The sequence below is a fragment of the Xyrauchen texanus genome, chromosome 12 (assembly GCF_025860055.1).
Source record: "Xyrauchen texanus isolate HMW12.3.18 chromosome 12, RBS_HiC_50CHRs, whole genome shotgun sequence".
Taxonomy (NCBI): domain Eukaryota; kingdom Metazoa; phylum Chordata; class Actinopteri; order Cypriniformes; family Catostomidae; genus Xyrauchen; species Xyrauchen texanus.
In genome coordinates, this window is record NC_068287.1 from 25,661,232 (window position 1) to 25,689,113 (window position 27,882).

Here is a 27,882-nt window from a genome sequence, read left to right on the forward strand (position 1 = left end):
CACCAGGATTTTTGTCTGTCTCATATTGATGCTTTTCCTACTTCAAAACCCCCATTCTTTTCCTATGCTCTATGTGTGTGTTGTGTGTCTTTGTATGTGTCTCTGTTTCTGTCTGTCTCTGTCTTGACGTCTCTGATCATCTCTCAACACTTACAGTGGAGGAGGCGGTGAGGAAGGAGAGGGGTAATGTCTCTTTCTCTCTCCCTTTCTCCTCTGTTTGCTCTTATTGCCTGTCCTGCTCACCACACGCCTGTCTTCTCCCTCCTTAGAGTGATCTGTCTGTCCAAATGTGCTCTTACTAGCTCCCTCACACATAGGACACATGCCAAGTGCGATGTCATGACATTCTTTAGCCAGTTGCAGTAACTCAATTTCGCAGCTGATCAACTCTTGGTACATTCTACAGTATGTGGACACCTAAATGTGTTAACATACGTATTTGTGTCTATATGTACATGTATGTCTTTTGTTTCTGTGTCAGGCCTTTCAAATACGATTTGTATAAGTTTTCCTACAACCTGTGAATGTGGCATGACTTGTTTACAACAGACAAAATGCTCACACACCCCAGGAAAGTCAAAGGACTGGACTTGATAAATATCAACAAGATTTGGCACAATTCACTTGCAAAGTGCTTCATAGCTGCATTAGGAGACATAAAGAGGAAATGTCGGGCAATGGTCCATGTAGAGAGTTAGATGTTCAAATCTCTTGCATAAGGCTGCTCATGCTAATGTAAAGCAACAAAACAAGACAACACAGAATGCATTAAGACCTCTTAGGGCTGGACAGGGTCTTTGCCCAGAAAGATAACACCATAATGGGATTACAGCCAATCAAACCGCTCACCTCTTAGAAGGGCACAGTCCAATTGAGATGTGTATCACCATTTTGATGAACGTAAGATCCAATTAGGCAGTCATTTACTGTCTGGTGAGAGTGAGAAGAGAGAGAGAGAGAGAGAGAGAGAGAGAGAGAGAGAGAGAGAGAGAGAGAGAGGACTGATGGACTACATAGCTGCACAGTTACAAATACCAGATGCCATAAGTCATTATGCCCTTTCTTAGGCTAGTATACATAGAGCCATCGGATAACAAAAACTCTACATTAAAATTATGTGGACATCCTCTTTGAAATGAAAGGTTTGGGCTTTTCCAGCTACACCCATTACTAACAAGTGCATAAAATCAAGCATACATTCACGTAATTTTTTTGTACTGTTTGGCATACATTTTCTGTTCCATGATGATAATACCCCAGTGCACAAAGCAAGGTCTAAAAAGAAATGTCTTACTGAGTCTGGTGTGGAAGAACTTTACTGGCCTGCACAAAGCCTACACTCTAAACAAATAACACTTAATTGTTACATTTACTCTCCCTATCTAGTCCCATGCACCGCATGATGGGAAATTGAAATCCCCTGCCCAGTTTCCTCAATGCTACATTAACACCACAAAACGTGTTCATGTAGTCTAAACTCAACTGGATTAAGTAAACTTCCATGTGTTATGCTTTTTTTGTCTCAGGAGCAAATCCCTATAGCCATGTTTTAACTTTATCTGGAAAGCCTTCCCTGGAGAGTGGAAGCTGTTATAGGGAGGTCCTACTCCCTATTAATAGTTATAAAATGTATTGTTCAGCAAGCATACAGGTATATGGGTGTGGTATTTGGTGTTCACATACTTTTGGCCATGTAGTGTCAGTATATTGTGCTTTCCACCAGCCATTACTGAAATTGTGCACTAAGAACCCAACATTTATTATCTATAGATATGTTATCATAATGGTTATTATGGATTTTTTATTGGTGGACCATTTATTACAGGTTTCTGCATAAAATTAGACTTTGTTTTCATCCCTACACAATGTACACTTCAAAGGATGTCTACCTCAGCTTTGCTCTTGGGGCAGATTGGCATAAAGACATTTTGCAATGGAACAGATGTACTGCATGTTTATGGACATATGGCATGTTTGATAAGTTGGTGGCATAGGTAATAGAACACTCTCCTTTTTATCGATGTGATTGAATCAGAGCATCTCTAGTGAATGGCAAGAGATAGCATTGTGATGTAGTATCACAATGCCAAAGAGAGATGTTTGCTGAGAAGGTCTGTGTGTGTTTATGCCACACAGTTTGTTTCTAGACTTGAGTCTGTTTTGAAAAACCCTTATTTGTCATGTGAATTGCCTGAGCTGACAGCAGATTTGGACCTGCTGGAAGTCTTGGTGTTTATTACTCAGTAAATTGCTGGATTTGAACTTAAGAATTTGGATTACATTTTTAAAGGTGAATTGTGTAATTTCTGCACCCCTAGCATCACCACACAGAACTGCAAATGACCAGAACAATTCCCTGTCTGTCATTGATTGAAAAAACTGATAACCCCACCCTAAACAAATGCCATTGGTTTAGTCAATGTGCTATGCCGTTGTCATGTAATATTCAGTCCACCCAGAGATTCTTTTATATAAGAAGAGACCAACCACTGCAGCTCTCTTCCATAGGAGAGAGTGTAACAGTCAGCTTGGTTCAAGTGAGTCTTCCAAGCAAATCATATAATATCTCTTTAAGATTGATGTCATCTTAATCATGTATAAGACGTATATAAGCTATATATGCTATATCTGACATATCACATGATATAACCAAAATAACAAATGGACAAATGAAACATTTCTCTTTGCGTTGTCAGTTAGCATGAATTCCAACATGCATACTCCATAGTTAGCAAGCTTATAAATAATGTTTCTAAATTAAATGTGCACTCAGTAATTTTTTCCTCAATAAAAAAGTTTAAATCCTAAAGACATGAATTGTAATTTTGCAATAAATGTAGGAAATCACGACCATGCACATTAAAATAAAGACTCCAATCATATCAGTAACCTCTACATCGAGGATACACATGGGGCAGCCATGTTAGAATCACATGATCAGCCAAATACTACTTGCTTAATCTCAGTAATGTCCTATTATTTGACACTTTCATTCATTGATTAAAGTAATACGGCTGACTGTGAATACTACATTTCTACAATGGCATCTGAAACTGAAAACTATTGATCTTAAATGATGCTGTATCCAAGACGCTAAGTGTCAGTGTACGTCCAAGATGACACAAAGATAAAAGTTACTGAGTGCCCTTTTAACTTGTTCAGCCAAATGACTTTACGTAAATATATCAAAACGTTGAATTTCATACTATATCCTCCTGAGACCCGAGCATGGTTGCTGTGTGCATATACCTTTTTGATTCATAACTAGTAGCACCTAATAAACATGCAAAAAAAAAAAAAAAAAGACAAATAATTCTCCTAAAAGTGTATGTAAACATATGTGGACAGCAGGACTAAGTTCAGAAATGTTAAATAATACAAAGCTATAGAATAAATAAATAAATATATATATCAAATTGTTTATTATGTTTCCAGGAGTGTTGGTTTTGAGATGCTACAGACATTAAAATTAGCAAAAATAATTCTGATTCAATGAAATGTCTAGCATCATCCAATCACTTCCAACCATGTTAAAATAAAACTATACATTATAGATTCTGAATCTATGTACTGATTAACATTGTCCCATGTCTGCCAAATATGTTGAGTGGTCCAAACATCATCTGCAGCCTGTAACTGAACCGTTGATTGGATTTTGTTAATGAATGCATGTAGCTGCATTGGAAAGCTATAGGATGATGCTCCCTATTTAGTGAATGTGTGTCAGACACACCTCTTGTTCATCAGGAAAGGAGGAAGTAGGAACAGGGTTATACAACCAAAATACTTTTATTTAAATATAACACAACATAAAACTGCTTTCCAGCATAAAACAAACGTGCACACACATGAACACTCTTGCGTGCGTCTCTCTCTCTAACTGGCGTCCCCGGCTCCTCTTTATCCCTCTCCCAACCTCCTCCTCGTCACATGCCCCCAACACCCAATTCAGGCCGGCGAAACCTCCGCTTCCTGTTGGATGGCAGCGGCTCCTCCGCCCCCGGGCGGATGGCAGCAGTGTGGACTCCATGACAATCCTCCAATCCTGAGTTTCGACACCAGTGTAACAAGGTGGAAAGGAGGAAGCGGGAACTCTGTTATACAACCAAAAGTATTTTAATTAAACAAAACACAACAAAAAACTGATTTCCATCACAACACAAAAGCGCACACACAAACACTTCTGTGTGTGTCTCTCTCTCTCGAACTGGGTCCCCGGCTCCCCTTTATCCCTCTCCTGGCTGATAGAGCTGATTCAGTGCCGGCGTCCATCGGTACGGACCGGCCACACCCTCCTCCTCACACAGAAAAATTTTGCCTTCACTGTGCTGTCTGTCTGCACTGATCTCAGTGCATTTCCAAATGCACCTTATTTTCATACTAACTCCAGATAAAGCCTCTGAAAGCAAAATGTTTCTGCTTTTGGATGAACACATTGATTCTAAATGTAAAAATGCACAGTTAATATAGGGTTTGTTGGGAAAAAATTTGCTTAAGTACACATAAGTGTACATTATAATTAGCAGCATGTTGTTTGGTGTTAAATTGCTGAAATAAAAAAAAAAGCCATATCGAGACTTTTGACTCAAACAGGTAAAAACTTAATTAGGTTTCTTACCTGATGTAGTTTTGTTATGTAGCACCATGTTATTTTGTCACATGACACGATGCATCAAAAGTTTAAGCCTTTACTGACATTCAAGACTCTTCTGAACTGAGATCAGTTGGTTTAAATTAATTTAAATTAATGCGTTGCATATAGTGATTCCAAAATATAATGTTCATGCATGTGTGCATGGGGTCACACAAGGATATGGTAAATTTATGTTTCAGTACTGTATTTACTTACTGTAGTTACATAATCAGCTACATCAGAAATTAGTAACAGACACTTCCATGGGGGAATTGAATATTGAATGACACTGGGGTGGTCAAACAAACAGTGTAATTCAATAGTGCACACAGGACCTCTGAAATCAGCTTACGAATGTCTCACAGTTGTTCGTCCACATTTAGCTGGGTTTGGAGAAAATATTTCAAATACATCACCTTTAATGTCTCGAAAACATATGCTATTTAGTGGTGTAATATGCATGCTGAACAAATCAGTATTAATCACTAACTCCAGCAGAGCTTCAGGTCTCCATAATTGCCCTGCAGGTGAAGTGCTTATGGTAAAATGACTGTGTCATGTGACATTCTATTATATGCCATGTGACAGTATGAGCTCTAAAGAACTGGATCATGATATCATAATAAACATGGAGGTATGGCAACTAACTCTCAAAGCTTTCACCATAGCAACGAAGCCACATGCAGAATGGCACTGCATGTTTACAAAAACTTGAATCTTAATAGTTTCAGAGTTTTGTGTGTGAAAGTGTGTGTATGTTTTATTTAAGCCTCCTGCTGGTGAAGCTTACATAGTAATAAGAATTGTAAGGAGTTTAAATTGGTAAGTGAAAACAGATGTATGTGTATATGGGTGTGTGGATATCTAAGCTTTCTCTGCAGGCATGCACAGGTCTAAAAATTCACTGGCTTGCATCCATTATTTTTATCTTTGTACTATGTGTGTCTCATATTAATGTATTTCTTCCTTCAAACTCCCCATCTCCCCCATGTCTTTGTGTGTGTATGGATGTGTGTCTGATTCCTCTCTCATTTCTTTAACTGCTCACACCAACAGCAGCGGCAGCGGGTAATGTCTTTCTCTCTCTCTCCTTTCCTCTCTCTTGCTCTTTATGCTTGTCCTGCCAAGTACACAGCTTTCCTCTCTTTCTTTTTTGGAATTCTCTCTATGTCTGTCTGAAAGTCACCCATCTGTTTCTATCGCTCTGTCACCGTTTCTGATTTAAAGCGAAAGTATACCCAAAACTGAATTTTACTAATCTTTTAATCATGTTCTTATGACTTTCTTCTGTGGAACACAAAAGGAGATGTTAGGCAGCATTTTAATCTCAGTCACCATTCAAAAGATGTAATGAAAGTGAAAGGTGACTGAGCTTAATATCTCCTTTTGTGGTCCACAGAAGAAACGGAAGTCATTCTTGAATGGAACAACATGAAGGTTAGTAAATAATGACTGAATTTTCATTCTTGGGACGACTATCCCTTTAACCAGCTAAAGATTTCAGAATCATTCAGTTGACAACATAGACCTTACGGATGATAGGGGTTGTGAGGGGTCCGTCACCTCTTCACTCGTCACTCTAACAGCACTGCTCTGATGGATTCTTGTTCATGCTTAACATTGTTGACGCACATTTGCTGAGATTGCAATATTTGGCACAACACAACCTCTGTCCTTGAAATTGAGAGATAAGAGGAGAAGAGAGGACAGGAAAGAGAATAAGGCTACATAATATACTTGTTTAATATATCTAGATATTAGTCACTGAGGAGTAAGTACATCAATGTACCTCATTCACAAACAGCGGGGTTCAAAAGTCTGAGACCACTATTGAAAATGTTTATATTTTGCACTCTGTTCTGTTCTAAAGTAAAAGTACAGCCAAAAAGAAAACAATTATGTCATAATTGTCCCACATTTCCGTCGTTCCAAGCCAAACCAAAACCATAATTTGTTTCTTATGCGGAAAACAGAAGGAGAATTTTTTAGGAATATCTTGGAACGTCTTTCAGTGCAATGGTAGCTGAAAATGACTAACTCTAAAGGTTAAAGTACTCAAAATTAAACCATGTATCTCGTGTCGTATTCCGAATCTTCTGAAGGAAATTAAAGAAACAACCTAGAAGTCATTTTTCAGTGTCTTGACATCTATTACACCTTCATGAGCACTATGAGATAGGCTCCTTCACAGTATATTGATGAGTTAACTTGCATTGTAACCACAATTCAAGACAATTCATGCTCATGCTTGAACACACATGTCACTGTGATGTAAACTGTTTTTATTACAAATTATAATGTCAGAATATGATGTCATTAATGCTTTAATGACATGGTCAATGTCAAAAATTTGATTCAATTACAGTTTTGTATTAATTTTATGTTATAAAGTTTCTTTATTTGAACCTTTAAAACTTTAAAACAAACTCTAAAAAAAAAAAGATATATATTTCCAGGGATTAAATAACATCTTGAATTCCAAATTTGCAATGTGGTCTTAGATTTTGTATGTATTGTATGTATTTCATCAAAGTTAAATGCAGCATTGCACTGTTCAGGCATAGGCTTGCATTGCTGAGGTTTATTGTATTGAGTAAATCAATGTACAACATCTCATTTACATAGTTTAGTGCACAGTGCTAGATAAAGACTTTGCATTTAGCTTGCTGGTCACTAGCTGCACATCTGCCTTCCACAGATGTACACACATCTGGCAGATGGCTGGCTTTTCATAACACAGGAGCAAATTGCAAATGTAGAAAAAGTAGGCCAAAAAGCCTATATATTTACCAGCATTAGGGTTTTTACACGATAGAAGTTAAAGAGCTAATTTTGGAGTTCCCTGCTGAAAAGACCAGCATACATTTAGATGGTAGTCCGGGATGGTTGATGCTGGATAGTGCTAGTTTGGTGCTGGTTTAGCTGGTGGGCCATGCTGTTCACCAGCAAACCCTAGCTTGTGAACCTGGTTGACCAAGAAAACTCTTTCTGGTTAAGCTAGTTAAGAAGCCTGTTGGAGACACAGCACACCAATATCGTACTCTATGCTGAGGACCAACATCCCAAACACAACATTATGCATGTGACCAGCAATACTAGTCTATTCAGCAGGGTATACTTTTATAACAGACTAGCTAATTTCTACAAGCTCCTCCTCTCTGGAGTAGGTGGATGTGTGTTTTGAGATGTGTGTAGTGTGTGTTTACCTATGGACAACCGAAAAAAGAAAGAAAGAGGTTTGGCTGGGCATTTCCATTGCAGGGATGCCTGAGTTTGCTCTGTTGGTTCACTTTTCATTCTGTTGTCATGGCAATGCAATGAAACCAGCCAGTGTTCCTTGGCAAGAGAGGGACAGTGGTAGTTACAGCATGAGCAAAGACATTGGATATTATATCCACTTAGTTAGTTTTCAATACAGCATGAGCCACACTAGCGTGAGTGTGTGAGTGTGTGAGTGTGTGAGTGTGAGTGTGAGTGTGTGTGTGTGTGTGTGTGTGTGTGTGTGTGTGTGTGTGTGTGTGTGTGTGTGTGTGTGTGTGTGTGTGTGTGTGTGTGTAAAAGAGTGATTGATTGATTGATTGATTGATTGATTGATTGATTGATTGATTGATTGATTGATTGATTGATTGAGCCAAGGTGTCTATCCTATGTACTGTGAGATCGGCTTGTCTGGTAAAAGCAAGCTACATTCTCAGTAATCAGACACAGTGATGACGAGAATCCTGATTGGCTGACAGTAAATATGCTTACAGTAAAAGTAGCAGGCATGTTTTATTATTTTGACAGCCAGAGCCACTAACTCGCCTCTAAATTGTGTGCGTGCAAGATAAATTACCCATGTTGCCAACCGCCTCCTGCCATTTCACTTTCTAAGTAAGTTTATTGTTTGTTTGTGTTTGCGTTCCTGTTAATCTGCAGAGGGAGCAGCAAGGGAAAAGACCTCAGTACCATCAAGTCCCTGCGTGTGCTGAGGGTATTGCGGCCTCTGAAAACCATCAAGCGTCTGCCCAAATTAAAGGTACTAGGACCTCACCTGTGTGTTTCACTGTGTTTCGTACATGGGCATATGGGCAATATTCAGGATTGTGGGGACCAAATGTAATAATTTAATTATCAATCATGGAAAAACCCCATATCGGTAGTCCAGTTACAACCCTGTTTTAATTTGCTTTGTCTCTTCACACTTTTGTCTATTTTCAGGCTGTTTTTGATTGTGTGGTGAACTCTCTGAAGAACGTGTTGAACATCCTCATCGTCTACATGCTGTTCATGTTCATCTTTGCTGTGGTGGCTGTGCAGCTCTTTAAGGGCCGCTTCTTCTATTGTACTGATGAATCCAAGGAGTTTGAGCGTGATTGCAGGTGAGAGAAAACATGCAGACAAACACAATGATGAACAAAGACATTAGCATGGTTTTTTCTGAAAGTGTTATGGTTTTTTTAGGGGCGAGTATCTTGTCTATGAGAGAGATAATGAAGTGAGGGCGCAGAAGCGGGAATGGAAGAAGTACGATTTCCACTACGACAATGTGCTTTGGGCCCTTCTCACCCTCTTCACCGTATCTACGGGAGAGGGGTGGCCGCAGTAAGTATACATCTCAATTCCTATGAAGAGTCATATGAAGAGAGACATTTAACCTATTTAGAAAAGAAAAGAAAAGAAAAGAAAAGAGAGAGAAAAAAACTGTTTAATCCAGGCTGGCCTATGGGGGTTAGATTAGTCAGGTTCTCCTGTTTTTACTGTTTTAGAGGGCTTTTGGGGGCTTATCAGCTGGTCAGGTTGGGAGACCAGATAGAACAGCTAAAACAACCTAAGACAGTTTAAGAAGTTTTTTTTTAGCATGGTTTCTGCAAGAACTTGTAACTTAAATCAACAGTACTACACTGCTACAAATCACCTTATGCCTCCTGTTCTCACCACTCTCCAGGGTGCTGAAACATTCAGTCGATGCGACCTACGAGAATCAGGGCCCGAGCCCAGGTTACCGGATGGAAATGTCCATCTTTTACGTGGTGTACTTCGTGGTCTTCCCCTTCTTCTTCGTCAACATTTTCGTAGCTCTTATTATCATCACCTTCCAGGAGCAAGGAGACAAGATGATGGAAGATTACAGTCTGGAGAAGAATGAGGTGAAAGACATAGTGGATGGAAAATTTTATAGGCAAAATATCAGTTTAGCTAATTTTTATGTCAGGTACATTATTTCAGATGTTTGTTGTTTCCTAACCTCATTGTTCTGTTTTCAGAGAGCCTGTATAGACTTTGCCATCAACGCCAGGCCGCTGACACGTCACATGCCCCAAAATAAGCAAACATTCCAGTATCGCATGTGGGAGTTTGTGGTGTCTCCTCCATTTGAATACACCATCATGGCCTTGATCGCGCTCAACACTATTGTCCTTATGATGAAGGTTTGGCACCTTAGTATACCTCTCTTAATTCATGTATATTACTGATTCCTACTTCCAACATTTGGTACAATATGTTCTTTATTATATTACAAAGATTTTTCTTCAAGGGAACTGATAGCTTGTGTTGGTAATTGCTGTGTGTGTGTGTGTGTGTGTGTGTGTGTGTGTGTGTGTGTGTGTGTGCGTGTGTGAGCGTGTATTTTTCACTTTGTGGGGACCAAATGTCCCCATAAGGATAGTAAAACCCGAAATTTTTGACCTTGTGGGGACATTTTGTCGGTCCCCATGAGGAAATCATACTAAATTATGTTTTTTGAAAATGTAAAACTGCAGAAAGTTTTCTGTGAGGGTTAGGTTTAGGGGTAGGGTTAGGTTTAGGGGATAGAATATAAAGTTTGTACAGTATAAAAACCATTATGTCTATGGAAAGTCCCCATAAAACATGGAAACACAACGTGTGTGTGTGTGTGTGTGTGTGTGTGTGTGTGTGTGTGTGTGCGTGTGCGTGTGCGTGTGCGTGTGGCGTGTGCGTCGTGTGAGGATGTGTGTTTTTTATGCATACCTGTAAGAATGTCTTGGTTTGTGTGGACCCATGTTTTTTTTTGTATGCACTTCTATGAATGTGTATGATGTTGTTTGAATGTGTGTTTACTTACATTGTGTTTAGTATGATGGAGCAACACGTACCTATGAAGATGTGTTAGCCAACCTGAATATTGTGTTCACCTCACTTTTCTCCATGGAGTGCATACTGAAGATCATTGCGTTTGGAGCACTAGTAAGTGTAAATTTTTCTTAGCTAGAGTCAATGTATGTTTTGCACATGTTTAACATTTTTGTATCCATGCTCTTAATACGGCTCATGGAATGGAAAAAAACGATTTAAAAAATCAGAGAGATCAGAATGAATGTTGCCAAATGTCCCCATAAGGATAGTAAAACCCGAAATGTTTGACCTTGTGGGGACATTTTGTCGGTCCCCATGAGGAAAACAGCTTATAAATCATACTAAATTATGTTTTTTGAAAATGTAAAAATGCAGAAGGTTTTCTGTGAGGGTTAGGTTTAGGGGTAGGGTTAGGTTTAAGGGATAGAATATAAAGTTTGTACAGTATAAAAACCATTATGTCTATGGAAAGTCCCCATAAAACATGGAAACACAACATGCGTGTGTGCGTGTGTGTGTGTGTGTGTGTGTGTGTGTGTGTGTGTGTGTGTGTGTGTGTGTGTGTGTGTGTGTGTGTGTGTGTGTGTGTGTGTGTGTGTGTGAGAGAGAGCGAGAGAGAGAGAGCGAGAGAGCGAGCAAGAGAGAGAGGAGAGCGAGAGAGAGATCAAAGGAGAAGCATTCTGAAGCAGATGAGAAAAGGGGCTGGGATATGGACGTGTGCCACTAAAAGGAAAGAAATGTTTGTAGTCAGCTAGAAGTCATGCAGACAGAAGACGCTCATGAAGATAGAAAGCTGGAGGGCAAGTTGGCATGATTAGGAGGGGACAATGGAAAAAGAAAGACAGATTGAGAGAAAAATGAAAAGAGCGAGAGAATTGGTCTTGACAACGCATGACGTCAGAATAAGAGGTGATGGAGGGGAACTGTTACACACACACACACACACACACACACACACACACGACACACACAATCAAGTAAAGAAATGGCTGTAGCTAGGCTGAATTCTCAAGCTTTCGGCATCGTTGCCTGTGTTCCCATGCAGGCGTTGTATAGAATGGCCCTAATGCACTCTTTTCCTGCAGGCGCTCACATGGAAGCTTAGAAAAGGCCCCTAATATTAAGCATCTGTGCTACCAGTCCTCTAAGCATCCACCTTTTCTATAGCAGAGAGAGAAAACAAGATAGAATAAGAGCTAAAGGGAAAGGGGAAAGAGAGCTGTTTCATTAGCACGAGAGAGTGAAAATAAATCCTTTGCTCTTTTTTTCTGTCACTGGTGATTGTGAATGAGAGTGGTGAGTCTGAAAGCTGAAAAATGTTGCATTCACCATCAGTATATGGAGAAAGGAAGGCAAAAAGGGACCATCCAATTCTATGTTTGCATTGAATTACATTCTGTCCTGTTTTTTGCTTCTTTTATTTTCAGTCATTGGTTGAAAGAATAAAAATGGTGTCTGAAAGAGTGGATGAAAGAAATAAATTCATTCATAAATGAATGGAGGTGACTCCATTTCTACTGAGAAATAAGCATTGTTTTCTCGAAATATCACCTTTGTTATCTCCAAAGCTTACTTTTAGATCATTAGACATAAAGAAATGGAGGCCCATCTAAAGCTAGTTTCCTTTTGAGGTACCTTCACACACAAAACACTGTCTGTTTAAAGGAATAGTTCACCCAAAAATGAAAATGTTCTCATCAGTTAGTCGCCCTCATACCATCCCAGTATGACTTTCTTTCTACTGCTGAAAAACAAGTGAAGATTTTTAGAAGAATAACTCTAATACAATGCAAGGATAGGTCCATACAATGCAAGTGAATGGTGACCAGAACCTTGATGCTCCAAAAATCACATAAAGGCCACATAAAAGTAATCCATATGACTCCAGTGTTTAAATCAGAAGCTATATGATAGGTGTGGGTGAGAAAGACATCAATATACAAGTCATTTTATACTATCAATCTCCACTTTCATTTTCACATTCTTAATTTTATTTTGGCAATTTGCATTTTTCATGTATATCACCACCTACTGGCCACTGAGGAAAATGTAAAGTAGGTTTATCACCCAAACTTATCACATCTCTTCTGATGATATACAGTATATTTAACAAGTGGTGCCTTGTGAATTACTTTTACACTGCCTTCATGTGCATTTTGGAGCCTAAACATTTGGTACCCATTCACTTGCATTGTATGGACCTACAGAGCTGAGATATTCTTCTACAAATCTTTGTTTGTGTTCAGCCGAACTTCATACATAATTTGGGATGGCATTAGGATAAGTAAATGATGAAGGAATTTTCATTTTTGTGCAAACTATCCCTTTGAGTTACAGATCACCCCAAAATGAAAATGTTGTCATCATCCGACTTTGTTTCATGGAATGCAAAAAGAGATGGCTGAATGTTAGCCCCAGTCACTATTCACTTTTATTTATGAAAATAAGATGAATGGTGACTAATACTACTAACATTCTGCCTAACCTCTCTTTTTGCGGCCCATAAAAGAAAGTCATACAGGTTTGGAACCACAAGGAGGGTGAGTAAATTATGACATAATTTTTATTTTTTAGTATAAAAAACACTGACTCCTAGTGGCCTGGATGCAGTATTATTCAAACACAGTAGTTTTCAGTTACCAATGCCATTGAAGAAATTGACTTTGCACAGTAAACCAGGATTAATTTAATCCATTAATGAAAGTGTCCAATAACAGGGTGGTTACTGAGATTAAGCGAGTAGTATTCAGCTGGTCATGTGATGCTGTGTGTGTGTGTGTGTGAGTGTGTGTGTGTGTGTGTGTGTGTGTGTGTGTGTGTGTGTGTGTGTGTGTGTGTGTGTGTGTGTGTGTGTGTGTGTGTGTGTGTGTGTGTGTGTGTGTGTGTGTGTGTGTGTGTGCTTGTGTGAGTGCGTGTCAAGCGTAATCTTCCTTTTAACCAACTAACACACACTCACATCTCTGTCCTCTTAACACAGAACTACTTCAAAGATGCCTGGAACATCTTCGACTGTGTGACTGTACTTGGCAGCGTCACTGATATTTTAGTCACAGAACTAGGGGTAAGTGTATAACAGAAGGGCTGCCATCTGTGCGTACGTATGTGTGTGTTTGTTTATGGATGGATGTGTGCCTGTCTGTATGCTTGTGTGTCTTTCCATATGTGTGTGAGTATGTGTGAGAGAGAGACTCTCAGCAGGATCTTCTCATGCTCACTGAGGTGTAAGGAATTCCTAAATGTCTTATATAATCGTCCCAGTTGGTGTGTGAGGCAGATCAGTGAGCCAGTGGTGCTCAGTGGTGATGGGGGTCTGTTACTCTTCCAGCTTTCTCATTTATCCCCAAGCCAGATTAAACAGACCAACCACACTGGGTGCATACCAGTACAACGACTGTCAGTTCTTTACTGCTCTGTTAAATCTATACAATATATATTTTGGAATTTTATATATATAACATGCCAATTCGTTTTTACGAGTTAAGGTTAAAATGTATGTGAATATACTGTAATTAATGGGAAGTGTGTTTACTGTATTTCATTTTTGTAACTGGTTAATGTTTCTTTTGCATTGTGACAAATGCATATTTTTTAAATAACATATATTCCATGTCGTCTCTCAGTTAAAAAGAGGTCATAAATAATATTTCACATAATGCTGTTTAAAATAGTTTAGGACATGGCAACATTCTGAAAGTATTTAATGTCAGCTACTCGTTTAGGATCCAGACACAGTAAGTGATGGCCATCACTTAACAAGTGAAAGAGAGAGTGTGTGTGTGTGTGTGTGTGTGTGTGTGTGTGTGTGTGTGTGTGTGTGTGTGTGTGTGTGAGCGTGTATTTATCACTTTGTGGGGACCAAATGTCCCCATAAGGATAGTAAAACCCGAAATTTTTGACCTTGTGGGGACATTTTGTCTGTCCCCATGAGGAAAACAGCTTATAAATCATACTAAATTATGTTTTTTGAAAATGTAAAAATGCAGAAAGTTTTCTGTGAGGGTTAGGTTTAGGGGTAGGGTTAGGTTTAGGGGATAGAATATAAAGTTTGTACAGTATAAAAACCATTATGTCTATGGAAAGTCCCCATAAAACATGGAAACACAACATGAGTGTGTGTGTGTGTGTGTGAGAAAGAGAGAGTGCGCATGTGTGTGTGTGTTTTTCTTGGTTTCACAGCGGACCATCATCACCTGCCAAATGTACTTTAAGAATTGGACATTTTTATTTTTTTTCTAATTGTTTAAGACATAGAGATGCTTAAAGACCCAATGAAATGGTTTAAAAGTGCACTGAGTAATTTTTGGAAGTATGTCGAAGTATGGCTTACACTGACTCCTAGTGGCCTGGATGCAGCATTATTCAAACACAGTAGTTTTCAGTTACCAATGCCATTGTAGAAATTCACTATGCACAGTAAACCAGGATTCATTTAATCCATTAATGAAAGTGTCCAATAACAGGGTGGTTTCTGAGATTAAGCGAGTAGTATTCAGCTGGTCATGTGATGCTAATATTGCTGCCCCCATGTGGGCCCCTGCTCCATGTAGAATAAAATATATTTTGTAAGGTTACTGATATGACTGAACTCTTCATCTCACATGACTGGTGAATTCAAATTAATATTTTATGCATATTGTGGCGGGGAGAGCAAGAGGCAGTGGGTGTGGCGTCAAGCCTCAGAGCCATCATCTAAAGCCTTGTTCATACTTCCACTAAAAATCAGATTTTTTTGCATATCCAGATTGTATCCAGATGAGTTTTTGAAAAAACACATGAAATAAGATTTTTCAGAATCTGAATTTTTTTGAATGGACAGGGCGCTTATTTGGAGAGCGAGATGATGCACTTCCATTTTTCCAAAGCAACGTCACATGGTTACGCCTATGTCGTTAGCAAAGCAACCCGTGCAAATAGGTTGGTTATGTCTGAACGTGCAAATCTGATTTGATCACTCTGCCAACTCCAGTCGTAAGTCTGGCTAAAGATCAGTCCTCTGAAGAGGTGGGGTAATGATAATCCACGGGAGGGGCATGTTGTTCTGTCACAATGTTTCAACTTTGTGTTGTTCAACAACTATTAATTTCTTTAAAAGTAAAAAGTTTTATATGAGGAACAAAATTACTGAGTGCACCTTTAAAGAACATCAAAGTCAGTAGCCTTTAATTTATGTCATAACCCAGCAAAACCATTTACTACTCGCAATTGCTAGTTGGTTGCAGGTAGTTTGGGCGCATTATTTTGTAGGGAGTTTATTGTACAATGTTTATCATTGAATCATCAGCATATTTAGTCAGAATTTTGACAGAAGATAAAGACTGTAATGTCATGAAAAAAATTATAATTAAATCTGGGAAAAAAAGCTTAACCTGTTGATATGCAATCGACCGCATGCGGTAGTGACGTCACTCTGCTTAGATTTAATACATAATTTACCGTCTATAAATGTAATTAATGTTAACAAATTATACATCTTTTCAAAGGTCTATGGGTTCAACATTGATATCCAATCTCTGTTTCACGATAGTAATGCTCCAGAAACAGCAATTTAGTTATTTGTGTTATTGGAGTACAAATGAAAACATGCAATATCAAAACGGGGCTTCATAGCTTTGTTACGAAAACACGATCGCCAGATGAATCCAGTTCGCCACACTTGGGTCAATTGTCCATGTCAAGCGTTCATTGAAAAACATCCAATAGCACTTTTTGTCCATAAAAGTGATAAATCTGAGAAATATTGATATATTCTCCATTGTTTACATGAGATCTTGCCTGAAAGAATTACCCTTCGTCGTTGTTCTTCAACAAACTATGCAATCTGAGCAGGATTCATGTTGTAAAACTGTATATTATCTTATATATTAGAGTCTCGTAAACAAAATGAGCCTGTCTCCAAAGTCTATTTTTAAAAATGCGGTGTAGTTTTATTTATAATAGCCAAGAAGTGCAGTCAGATTTTGTGTTGTTTTTAAAGGCGGAGACTTAATTTTATGCTGTACACAGAAAAAAGCTTGCAGGAACCTCATTTTTTGTTAGATCATCTTCAAATTTGAAACATAACTTCTTTAGACTTGTTGCTTTGAGAACATTGTATTTCTGGGTTGTCTTGGCACTTTTATTATTGTTTTTTTAGATTATAAAAACATGTTCAGCACAAAATATTTCCATTACTATAAACTTCAGCTTCTATAAATGTAAAAATAACAACATTTACTAATTCTGAAAACTTGGGAAATAAAGCCCAAAGTGTCTTCTTTCAAAAGATACTACAACTGTGTCCATACTCCAAAGGGTCCAGTAAATACAACCATTTAAGTTCAGATATGTCATTTTCATGGTTTGTGCTCAAAAAGGGGGGTGTGTATCAACAGGTCAATTTTTGTATACAAGCATATTGATGGCCTCAAAGCTGATATGCACAGATTAAAAGTCCTTGATTTAAAAGACATTCAATGAAACGTTTGATTTCACGGGGTCTTAAAACTGAAATTGTTATAAAGTGAAATGGCTTTTCATATGATATTAAATCACAGCGAGTCAGTATTAGTTGGATTAGTTCTTATTTTCAGGTCCAATCCTATTTCTAGAGATCTACCTTTCTGCAGAATTCTGATCTAACAAAAGTGTCTGTAACTTTCAAGTTAAAATTGGTCAGCTGGTTCATGTGTGTTTTTATTTAAATCTAGAACCAAAGTATTCAATCAGCTAGATATAGAGAAAAAGGACTGACCACCCAATTTCTAGGGCATTTATGACAAATGATAGCATTTGTCATGTAATTTTAAAATAGCATAGAAAAAGCTAACAATGCAGGCTCATTAGAAGGCTTATAAATGTTTAAAAATTAAAAACTAAATGTTTTTTTCCTATAATTTATCTCTTTTGTTTTTTTCTTCTTCTTTTTTTCTTTTTTATTTGGACCGACAGGTTTGCTATATTATATGCATATTGATAATTCATTTCTTGTTTTATCTTTTTTACATGCTTTCTTTAAACTCTTCTTTGTGGCGGCTTTGCAATCTGATGACTCCAACCAATCAAAATGCACTATGATACTCTGTGTCTATCCATGACCTGAACTGGCCAATCACAATGGTTGTATGGTTGTTCTGTCAACCTCCAAAAATACTGCTATAAACCATGCTTCTGCAACATCTACATGTAGATGGTTTGTAATTTTTTTTATTTTTTTGGAGTATAATGCATCTATTGCATCTGTTTCCCTATGGCTGACAATGATGATGATGATGATGATTATGATGATGATGCATGTGCTCGAGTCATGATTACTCTTCACCCCTGCCTGTCTGATAGTGTGACAATGCCTAAGCATTTTCCCCTCTCAGCTGAGAATTATACCTGTGTAATACACACAGTTTAGATATTTCTCTCAAGGTCTCCTAAATGCATGTTGCAACTTTTTTTCTGACAGGGAACACTCGTGATTTTCTATGTAAAAAAAACAGCAACAAAACACTGCATCTTCAGACATACAGCCAATTAAATACATCAGTTCACACATGCACAAACATACAGATGATATGTATCTAAACAATGTCAGTAGGTTGATCTTGAAGGTAGAGGTGGAATTAAGTCCACCTTTAACCCAAACTCTAGTCCTGTTTCCTTGTATCAGTATCTTCGTGCAGCTTAAAGGACACAAAACAGTCATTTTTCACCTTACAATTCTAACAAAATGCACTATTTATTCTCTCAAATATATTAGTAATCTTTACTGTATACAGTTCTGAGCATTTCCTATCCCCACAATCACTATTAATAAATTGCCAAAGGGGCCACATAAATACAAAAGTTCAACAAACCTGACTGCAATCTGTCCTTTAACCCAGCACATGTGTCCCTTTTCTTTGTTAGTGCCCTCTGTTGGTCATTGTGAGGTATTAGTGTGATTTGGCATGATTCCACTTGAGCTGTGATCTTGAAATCTTAGAAATCAGTGCATTTGGTTGACTGAAGCAAGAAGTTAGGGTCTGTGCACTCCCTTCACTAATGAGGATGTTTAGGCTCTTTTACAATTTAATTTAATTGTATTATTATTTTGAATGAGTTGCTGCCCCTCCCTCTCTCTTTCTGTCTTTTCCCCTTTTCTTCACCACTGGGTATGCCGAGCCTGTTCAGTCTTGCCAGTTTGATCCTTGTTTTCTGGTTTCTCTTAATGGGTTTAGTTGTTTTCTTTTATTTTTCTTTTTAATTTGATTTTACACTAATCGAAAGTTTCAGATGGACATGCTTTACTTTTTCTTTCTTCCCCAATCTTAATTTACCCTTCCTCTATCTGTCTGGCCCCCAATCTCTGACTCACTCACTCTCTCTCTGTTTTTCCTCCTGTGTCTGTAGAACAACTTCATAAATCTGAGTTTTCTAAGGCTCTTTAGAGCTGCTCGTCTCATTAAGTTGCTCAGGCAGGGTGAGACCATACGGATCCTGCTCTGGACCTTCGTCCAGTCTTTCAAGGTAAAGCACACAAAGACACACACAAGCAATGAGCGACCACACTATATTTTATATATATATAAAGTATTAATAGACTGCTTGACAGCATACAACTGCACTTTTGTCTTGTTGACAATTTTCACTGCAAATTACTCCTCAAATTGACAATAACAGACGGTTGGTGTTCACTCACATTAAACATTGGTTGATTTTGACTTATTTGTTGTTTTTAGGCTCTGCCATATGTGTGCCTACTCATTGCCATGCTGTTCTTCATCTACGCCATCATTGGCATGCAGGTGAGTATGTGAGCAGGCTTCTCTGAAAATACTGAGAATCAGTAAATATATTAAAGTGGTGGGTTATGAGTTTAAGCTGAAATGCTTTTTGTGTTTCACAGCTGTTTGGGAACATTGCGATTGAGGAGGATAGTGACAGTGCCATTAACCAACACAACAACTTCAGGACTTTTTTCCAGGCCCTAATGCTGCTCTTCAGGTGTGTGTGTGCATCATATCAAACAAAAACTGGCCAAAACAAAGGCGTTTTTGTGTACGTTCCGGTGGTTCATAACAGCTCTCCAGCACAAACTTTCAGGAAAACTTTGCTCCAGCTTCTAAACACCTTCTTACTGTCATTGGTCCACGTCATCAGTAAGTGTGACCTGGAGCTCCACCTACTTTGAGGCCAACAGCTAATTCCCCTTACGTTGTTCAGTAAGTTAAGATCAGTCATCATAAACACACCGGTGTGCAGAGTTATTAGCAAACTAGTGCATAACTACATCTGTATGATCATTTGTGTAGAGGCATTTCCCAAGAAAATGTCATGTGATTTAGTCTACAAACATATTATTTCTTCTCAAATACTCTTAAGTGCCCATTTACTCTGTTGTTTGATATGTTGCTTCACTCATGTGCCTTCTACAGCATAAGTCACACATCTGCCCAAAGTGAGATAAGCATCTCTTACAATTACAATAACAGAGTGTAATCGGCACATATTATGGCCTTGTATACCATGTTAACGCATTAACATTTTAATGTTACATTAGTTAAGGTGTAAATGTAGTCTTGTGCGTCCTCATATTTAAATGCTCCTCTAAACACCTTCCCCAGCAGCATGGCCTCTAAATGTTTGCAAACAGTATACCGTTGCTCAGCTGTTTCAAACTCCTCTTTAGCTCTGAGCAAAGAACGAAGAACTTCACAGTAAGTATACTCGAGACTTTAGTATGTAACCAACTACAACAATGGTGCTTTTAGTGATCTTTTTCATGGAAAGGTATGCAAAAACTGTTCCTACTCCCTGAAAGATATTAATGAAATAAGTGTCCTGAGATTTATTGCACCTGTCTCTGTGACCGCTCTAGAATCTTTAAAAAAATCAAACAGAAATGTGTCTGAGGATCGCGGACAATGGCGCTTTCTGCCTTTCAGTCATTTTGCACATTCTCATAATATTGTAGTTGCAGCGAATTATTTAGGCATAATGCATTTTTGTCATCATAAAGCCATGTTGTTCATGGCTGTTTTGCTGCTGGTGTTTTAACAACAGTTTCTGCTCTCAATAAAGCTAATTTTGGTATCCTTGGAGTGCAGTTTTGAAAGAGGGGGCATGGTTAATCCAATGGCTCAGTCTCATACAGCACTTTTAAATGTGGTTCACATAGTTCCTACAGTCATGGAAAACCTGGAAATATCCTGAAACTTTCACATTTTGATTTCCAGGCCTGAAAAAGCTATATTTTATCTTATAAATAAAATAAATTATGGAAACCATAAAAGTCATGGAAGATAACGTTTTCATGATTTTTCCTTGACCATACTAGAATGATTTCTAAAGAGAAATCCTTATCTGGTAATCACAAATAACTGGAAATGTCATTGAATAGTCTTGGGAATTCAACTCTGTTTTGCAGGAGTGCTACGGGTGAGGCGTGGCATGATATAATGCTGTCATGTCTGGGAAAGAAGGTGTGTGATCCTCTTTCTGGAAACATGGAGGCAGAATGTGGCAGCGAGTTTGCCTACCTCTACTTTGTCTCCTTCATCTTCCTCTGTTCCTTTCTGGTAAGAACCACAGTATTACTGTTTCTGTTCTGTTCCTCTCCTTTTACTTTAAGTGCAGAGAAATAGCACAAACTTGTGTAGTTGTGACAGATCTGAGGCAATGTACAGCTTCTCAGACTGGCCACTTAGACCTATGATTTATATGTGTGTAGATGCTGAATCTGTTTGTGGCTGTGATCATGGATAATTTTGAGTACCTGACACGTGACTCCTCTATCCTGGGTCCCCATCACCTGGACGAGTATGTGAGGATCTGGGCTGAGTATGATCCAGCAGCTTGGTGAGTCCTTATGCAGCACACATAATCACAATTTCTCAACATTACCATCTTGTATAATACTAATGCTAAATTTGCTCAGGACTACTTATTAACTTGTAACATTACCACACATAGTCAAGTCAATTCATTCATTAATCTTATAAATTAATTTGACTACAAACGCTCACTAAACTCATTGTATCAAAGTATCAATTCATAGTAATCCATTAACTTTTGGTAGTATTGCATAGACAGTGTTTGTAAGTAACATGTTTCTTAGCAATTTATGGATTATCTTCCTGAAAATCCACAAGTTGAAACCATACAATCTTTTATAATACAAGAACATATCATCTTTTATAATACATAGTATTTAAAATGCAGAGTACTTCCTAACTTTTCCAAAAATCTGGCAATGTTATCACAAATTTATGAATCTTTTTGGTTTACAGGGCACACTGTTAAGAGGCAAAATACAAACACTTTGGTGTGATTTATATTTTTATTGAATGTATCTATACATACATTTTCACAAGCCTCAGTCCTATATTACACAGAACACATTGGCCTTCTCTTATGTGTTCTACTGGAACTCTTCTTTTTTTTTTTTTACATCAATATAGAGCCATGGCCTGTGGCACAATCTTTAATGTACAGAGCCTGGCTTCAAAGTAACATACCTTGGACCAAACAGAGTGGAGAATACCAAAGCACCAGCTTTGTAAAAATCCACGAATCCCCCCAATACCTCCTATGTGCCCCTCTGTGAATACCAGCCCTCCCAATCTGGAATACTGCATACTGCAAGTCAAACTTACTGTGCCAGCTGCCCCTTCCCTCCTACTGAACACGCTAAGTTTCCTGGTATCTGGATTCCAGTGCCTGTCACCCTAATGTTGTGCATTAGACAATGTAGGTGGGAAACAGAGAGTAAATCAGATATTTAGAGAAGACAAGGAAGGACTGTATATCTATTAATTATGATAAAAGCTTTTTTACTGAATGACGTATGCGGAGGAGATGAAGAAGGAAAGCAACTAATGACAAGGGACTTATTTTATTTGTTAAAAAAAAACTAATCTAAAGGAAGGAAGGAAGGAATGCACTGGAAGGAAGAAAGTAAGGAACAGAAATAACAGAAAGGTATAAATAAATGAATGAAGGAATGGGAAGGAAGAAATAAAGGAAGAAATTAATGGGAAAAAAGTAAGAAATTAAGGAAGGTTTGAACAGAAAGGAAGAAGTAATGGAATGATGGAAGGAAGGAATGGGAAGGAAGAAGTAACGGAATGATGGAAGGAATGGGAAGGAAGAAATAAAGGAAGCAAAAAAACAGGGAGAAAGAAATAAAGGAATGATGGAAGAGAGGAAGGAAGGTAGGCACAGAAAGGGTGAAATAAAGGAAGGACTGAACAGAAAAGAAAGTAAATAAGAAATGCAAGCAAGCAAAAATAAAATACAGAACTGGAATGAACAAATAAAGGAAGCAAGAAATTAAGAAAGGAATGAAGGAAGAAGCAGAAATGAAGGAAAGAGAGATAATCAGAAGAGAAACAGAGACTGGTGCAGAACAGTGCAATGGAGGTATGTGAAATGACCAGGCCTAGTCCAGCTTGAGCCAACCAATTTTGACAGCACAACGGGTGACGAGCAAATAAAAAAATGATTTGTGTTATTCTGTGATTCTCTTCCTGTTTTTGTGCTCTTCTTCCTGCCAATGTCTCTGTTCTGAGTGGTGTTCTCTAACTTCCCTGTATTCTTCTTACAGCGGGCGCATTCATTATAAGGATATGTACAGTTTATTGCGAGTTATCGACCCCCCTCTGGGCTTAGGCAAGAAATGTCCTCATAGGGTGGCCTGCAAGGTTTGACTTCCACTTAAAAATTAATATTACCTGCTAGCATCCAGAATGCAATGAATGTCGCTTACCTCCTCCTCTTTTCTTTTCAACAATGTTTTTGTACTCTCACCATTTCTTACTTGCATTCTGATATGACAATGAGAATGTGCAGGACAATGCAGACATGTTACAGGAGCATGATATGCACTAGTTTGTATGAAACATGCAAAAGAGAACATAAACTAAAGTGAAAGCCAAAAAAAAAAGAAAAATCAACCATCTTTGATGTTTTGTTTGCTTGCTTTTTAAGGCACGGCTAGGCGTAGCTGGTACGGTAGCGTGCATTGTTCTGGGTGGAGGGGGACAGAGACTGCATTGACATAAAATTCCATTATAACGCCCTGCCAGCAGTGGGACTTTTTGCCTGTTTTGAAGCCCCCTGCTCTTCTATGCAACCTCCCCATTTGCATAGAATGCCGTTTTAGTAATCAGACGTTGAGCACCTACCACCACATCCTCCCCACCCCTTAAACCACAGATAAACAGATCATCAGTCTAAGGCAGCCTAGCTTACCAAACCTCTCCTTTCCTCCAACCGAATAACCTTCTGTTGTTCTGTTCTCCTCCAACCCCTTCCCTCCCACTTCCCTCTCTCCTTCCCCAAACCCTTCTTTTTTTATTTACTCCTTTTCTTCTCTTCTCTCTCTCTCCCTCTCCCATGCACATTTTTTTGTTTTGTTTCTGTTTTATTTTGGTTGCCCAGTGGCAGAATCAGTCACAGGGATATGTATGAGATGCTCAGGCACATGTCTCCTCCATTAGGCCTGGGGAAGAAGTGCCCTGCACGGGTTGCCTACAAGGTAGAGGGCCTCCGTGCGGCCAGCGCTGTGTCTGTACTGTTGTTGTTTTTTCTTTATCTTTTCTCTCCTTCTTTTCCTCCTTTGTTGTGTAACGGAGGCCGCTATTGTGATTCTGGTGGCAGGGTCTTGTTCGAGGGTGTTAGACTCAGGCGGGCTCATCCACAGGGAAGCGGGAACGGATGAACCTTCTCAGCACTTTTGCACCATATGAAGACATACACAAATGCAGTCATAAACACACCCACAACTCTATTACACACCCATATAGCTTAGAATCCATGTGTTTCAAAGTTCCAAAAGATGAAAGTTGAAGGTAGTTACAGGAAAAGTTATACAGTCTACATTATTAATTATACGTTTACATTAAAGCAAAATGCTTTAATGTACAACAGTGACGAATAAAGGAATTTCATGATATTATAATACAATACAAAAACATGCACTTGCAGTATATTCATATACATACATATACTCTCACAAACACGCCCACATGTGCGTGTGCAGCAGTGGTTGGAAGGGCTGCAGGACTTCAGTCCTCCGAGTCCCTCAGCTCTGTGGATGCCGCTCTTTTAGGGACTCTTTCCTCTTTGGACCAGCTCTCTGTCTCTCTCTTTTCATTTGTGCACACATATCCACACACTCAAACTTACATGCAACAACACACAAGGAATTATTGGGTAGTGTTAAGGCTCAACAATAGAATTAATGAAGCCATTTTGATACAACACAGCTTTCTCTTTAATATGAGTTATTATTTATACAAATTGTGTAGATAATCCTTTGCCACTTCTCTTTCTTCTGTCAATGCAGTTCTAATCTGTTTCCAGCCCCTCCTCTTTACATTCTGCCACTCATCTGCATGCCCCGCCTCCAATTCCACTTCCCCCACTCACATGTAGGGACACTCCTCCCCCTTTTTGTGATTAGTTTCATACAGTAGGTTTCTCTCTCTTTCTTCCTCACTATCTATATCTGTCTGTCTGCAACTGTACACTGACCTTTCACCCTTCAGTCAGCTTCTGTGGCAGACTGATTGAACAACAGCCAAAAAGAGCAGAAAGGAGATCTGTGCCCTTAGTTAGCCCATGCCACAGTTTCTTTCTCATTTCTCTTAACAGCTCTGTGAGCTGATCTCCTTTCTCTTACTTCTGCCCTGCCCCTGCCAACCTTTCATTTTTCTCTGTCCCATTTGAAATCTCCTTTTGTTGTCAAGTAACATTTCTTGCTCTACAGAGTATTCAGACACCACTGTAAACTCCCATTTGCTCTGTCAGTTTGTGTAGTGTTCATGGCAGATCAACAGTCAACCTCCTGTTGGTAAAAGGAATAGTTTACCCAAAAATGACAATAATACTCACCCTCATGTTGTTCCAAACCCATATGACTTTTTTCTTTTATCTAGTTATATTAGTAGATTCAGGCCGATCTTGAACATACAATGAAAGTGAGTGGTGAACAAGGACTATCACACTCTAAGAACAAAACATGTATCTTAAAAGTAGTCCATATTACTTGTGTGCAATATTTCAAGTCTATTGAAGCCATAAAGTAGCTTTGTGTGAGAAACAGACTCAAATTCATTATTAACTGAAAACCTTAGCTCTTAAATCTTATTTATGTTTTCAATATGCGCAATCGTGTATTCTGTTTTTTGTCGTAGGATCGGTTACGAGACATATGGCATAGTTGATGTCAAACATAATGTGACACATTTTGAAGACACACAAATGTGAATTGCAATTTGGAGCTGAGGTAGAGAAGATTTTCAGTGACTCAATGTCTCTTTCCCTCACACAAATCTATCGTATGTCTTCTGAAGACTTGGAATATAGCACATGAATTGTATGGACCGAATTATGAGTTTTAATGTGCTTTTATGTTTCTTTTTATCATTGTATGAAAAAAACAAAATTTCAACATTCTGTTAAACTCTAAAAAAAAAAAAAAAATCAATGACATTTTGAGGTTTTTAATATTGGTGTATGTATTCCAATCAGAGAGCCCCAACCCACATCCCCTGTTCTGCCTATGTCACATCCTCTCGGATGTGTTTTTTGTTTTTTGCTCAGTGGAATAGTGACCACAACCATTGCATTCACCCTCTCTCTCCCTTTCAAACATTAGGGCCCAAAAAACAAGATCACTTTCTAAAGAATGTGACCAGCCAGTGTGGTGGTAGAGCTTTAATTTCTTATATTTTCTCTTTTGGTCCTTAGCTTTATCTTATGTTTCATTTCCCTTTTATTTTCCCTGATCTTCATGTAGTTTTCTAGCTTACTTTTCATTTGCTATCCAACTCTGTTAATATCTGTGTTCTGTATTCTCGCCGCCCCTTTCATCACTACCATTTCCTCCATCAATACTTCTTCTGTAAAAGCTGTCAGCCCTAATCAAAAATCCTGCTCCGGTATTCCTCTCTGGTAGCCCACTGCTTTGCTCCTTTTCATCTGTCACATTAAAATATTTTCCTCCAGCTTAATAGCGCAGTAGGTAGCCGAGTCCTCACTCTTATTAGCCATTCCCACTTTTGTTCTTTTTTTTCCGGAGAATGCTTCTCTAACCTAAACCAATAGCCTGCACCCATCTTTTTGCATTGAGAGACCAGAGAATCTGGATCGAGCTCTTGTTTTATCCAGTAGCCCATCTATGAATGAGTCTCAATGACAGCAACCACTACTAAACCTAAATGAATGAGCTGAAATAAACCAACTAGATGATGCTTTCAGTGTTGGCTGCTCTGTTGCTTGTCCTGTGATGCATGTGACTGCATGGTGCATGCTGGGAAAGCGGGAAGGGGGGTGGTGGAGGGTGAATGTTTGTTCTGGGATGGAGTGGGATGGGGACACGATGGGTAATGTGGGTGATTGCATAGCAGAGGGTGTCATGTAATGAGAGAAATCCACATGATCATGTGCAAGGTAACAGTTAACCCTGTGCAATGCAATTATGACTTTCTGTGTATTTGAGTATGGTCTTTTCCCAGACCAGTGAAAAATGAATTATACTTTAAAACAGTGATGTTTAAAAAAACATCCATTGTTTTGAACTATTAGTTCATCCACTGGTTTGCATTTAACCTGTGAACCTCCTCCTGGAAAAGCTCTTTGACTTGCTCAGATGTGGATATGAGGCAAAAACTAATTTGATTGGACATGAAATACACATTTTATTTGTAGTATATGCAGCCACACAGATTCATGAACATCTAGACCAGGGTTTCTCAAACTTTTTAAACCAAGGACATCAAGTATGAGTTTGGCTTACCTGCATTTAAAATATGCATTTCTGAAAGAGTCCTGACAGAACTTGTGAGCCTTTCATATATTTAGACCTAAAGTCAGTGATGTAAAGTCAACAGTTTTACAGTTTATTGTCATTGCTGATGTGGCTCTTTATCGCTTACTGTGGGATATTTTTCCACAGTTAAAAATTGTCCATTCACCCCCTTAGACCCCAGTTTGAGAAACACCGATCTACACTTCTGAATCATTTTAATATTTTAACGTCCAAAAAACACGATGTTTTCGGCAAAGCACTAAATGACAATCTGGTACCTCCTCTTTTGTCATGATTATCACACTAAAACAACTCTAAATCAATTCTTGCTCTAAGTACCAAAGGTCACAGAGCTAACCCTTAAACTCCCTCCAACCTTTACCCTTCCATTCCCTCTCGCACACCAAAA

General features: G+C 38.6%; 1 pseudogene; it reads left to right on the forward strand.

The window, feature by feature from the left end:
- Nucleotides 1–27,882, forward strand: part of LOC127652866 (voltage-dependent P/Q-type calcium channel subunit alpha-1A-like) — a 120,718-nt pseudogene that overhangs the window by 63,192 nt on the left and 29,644 nt on the right.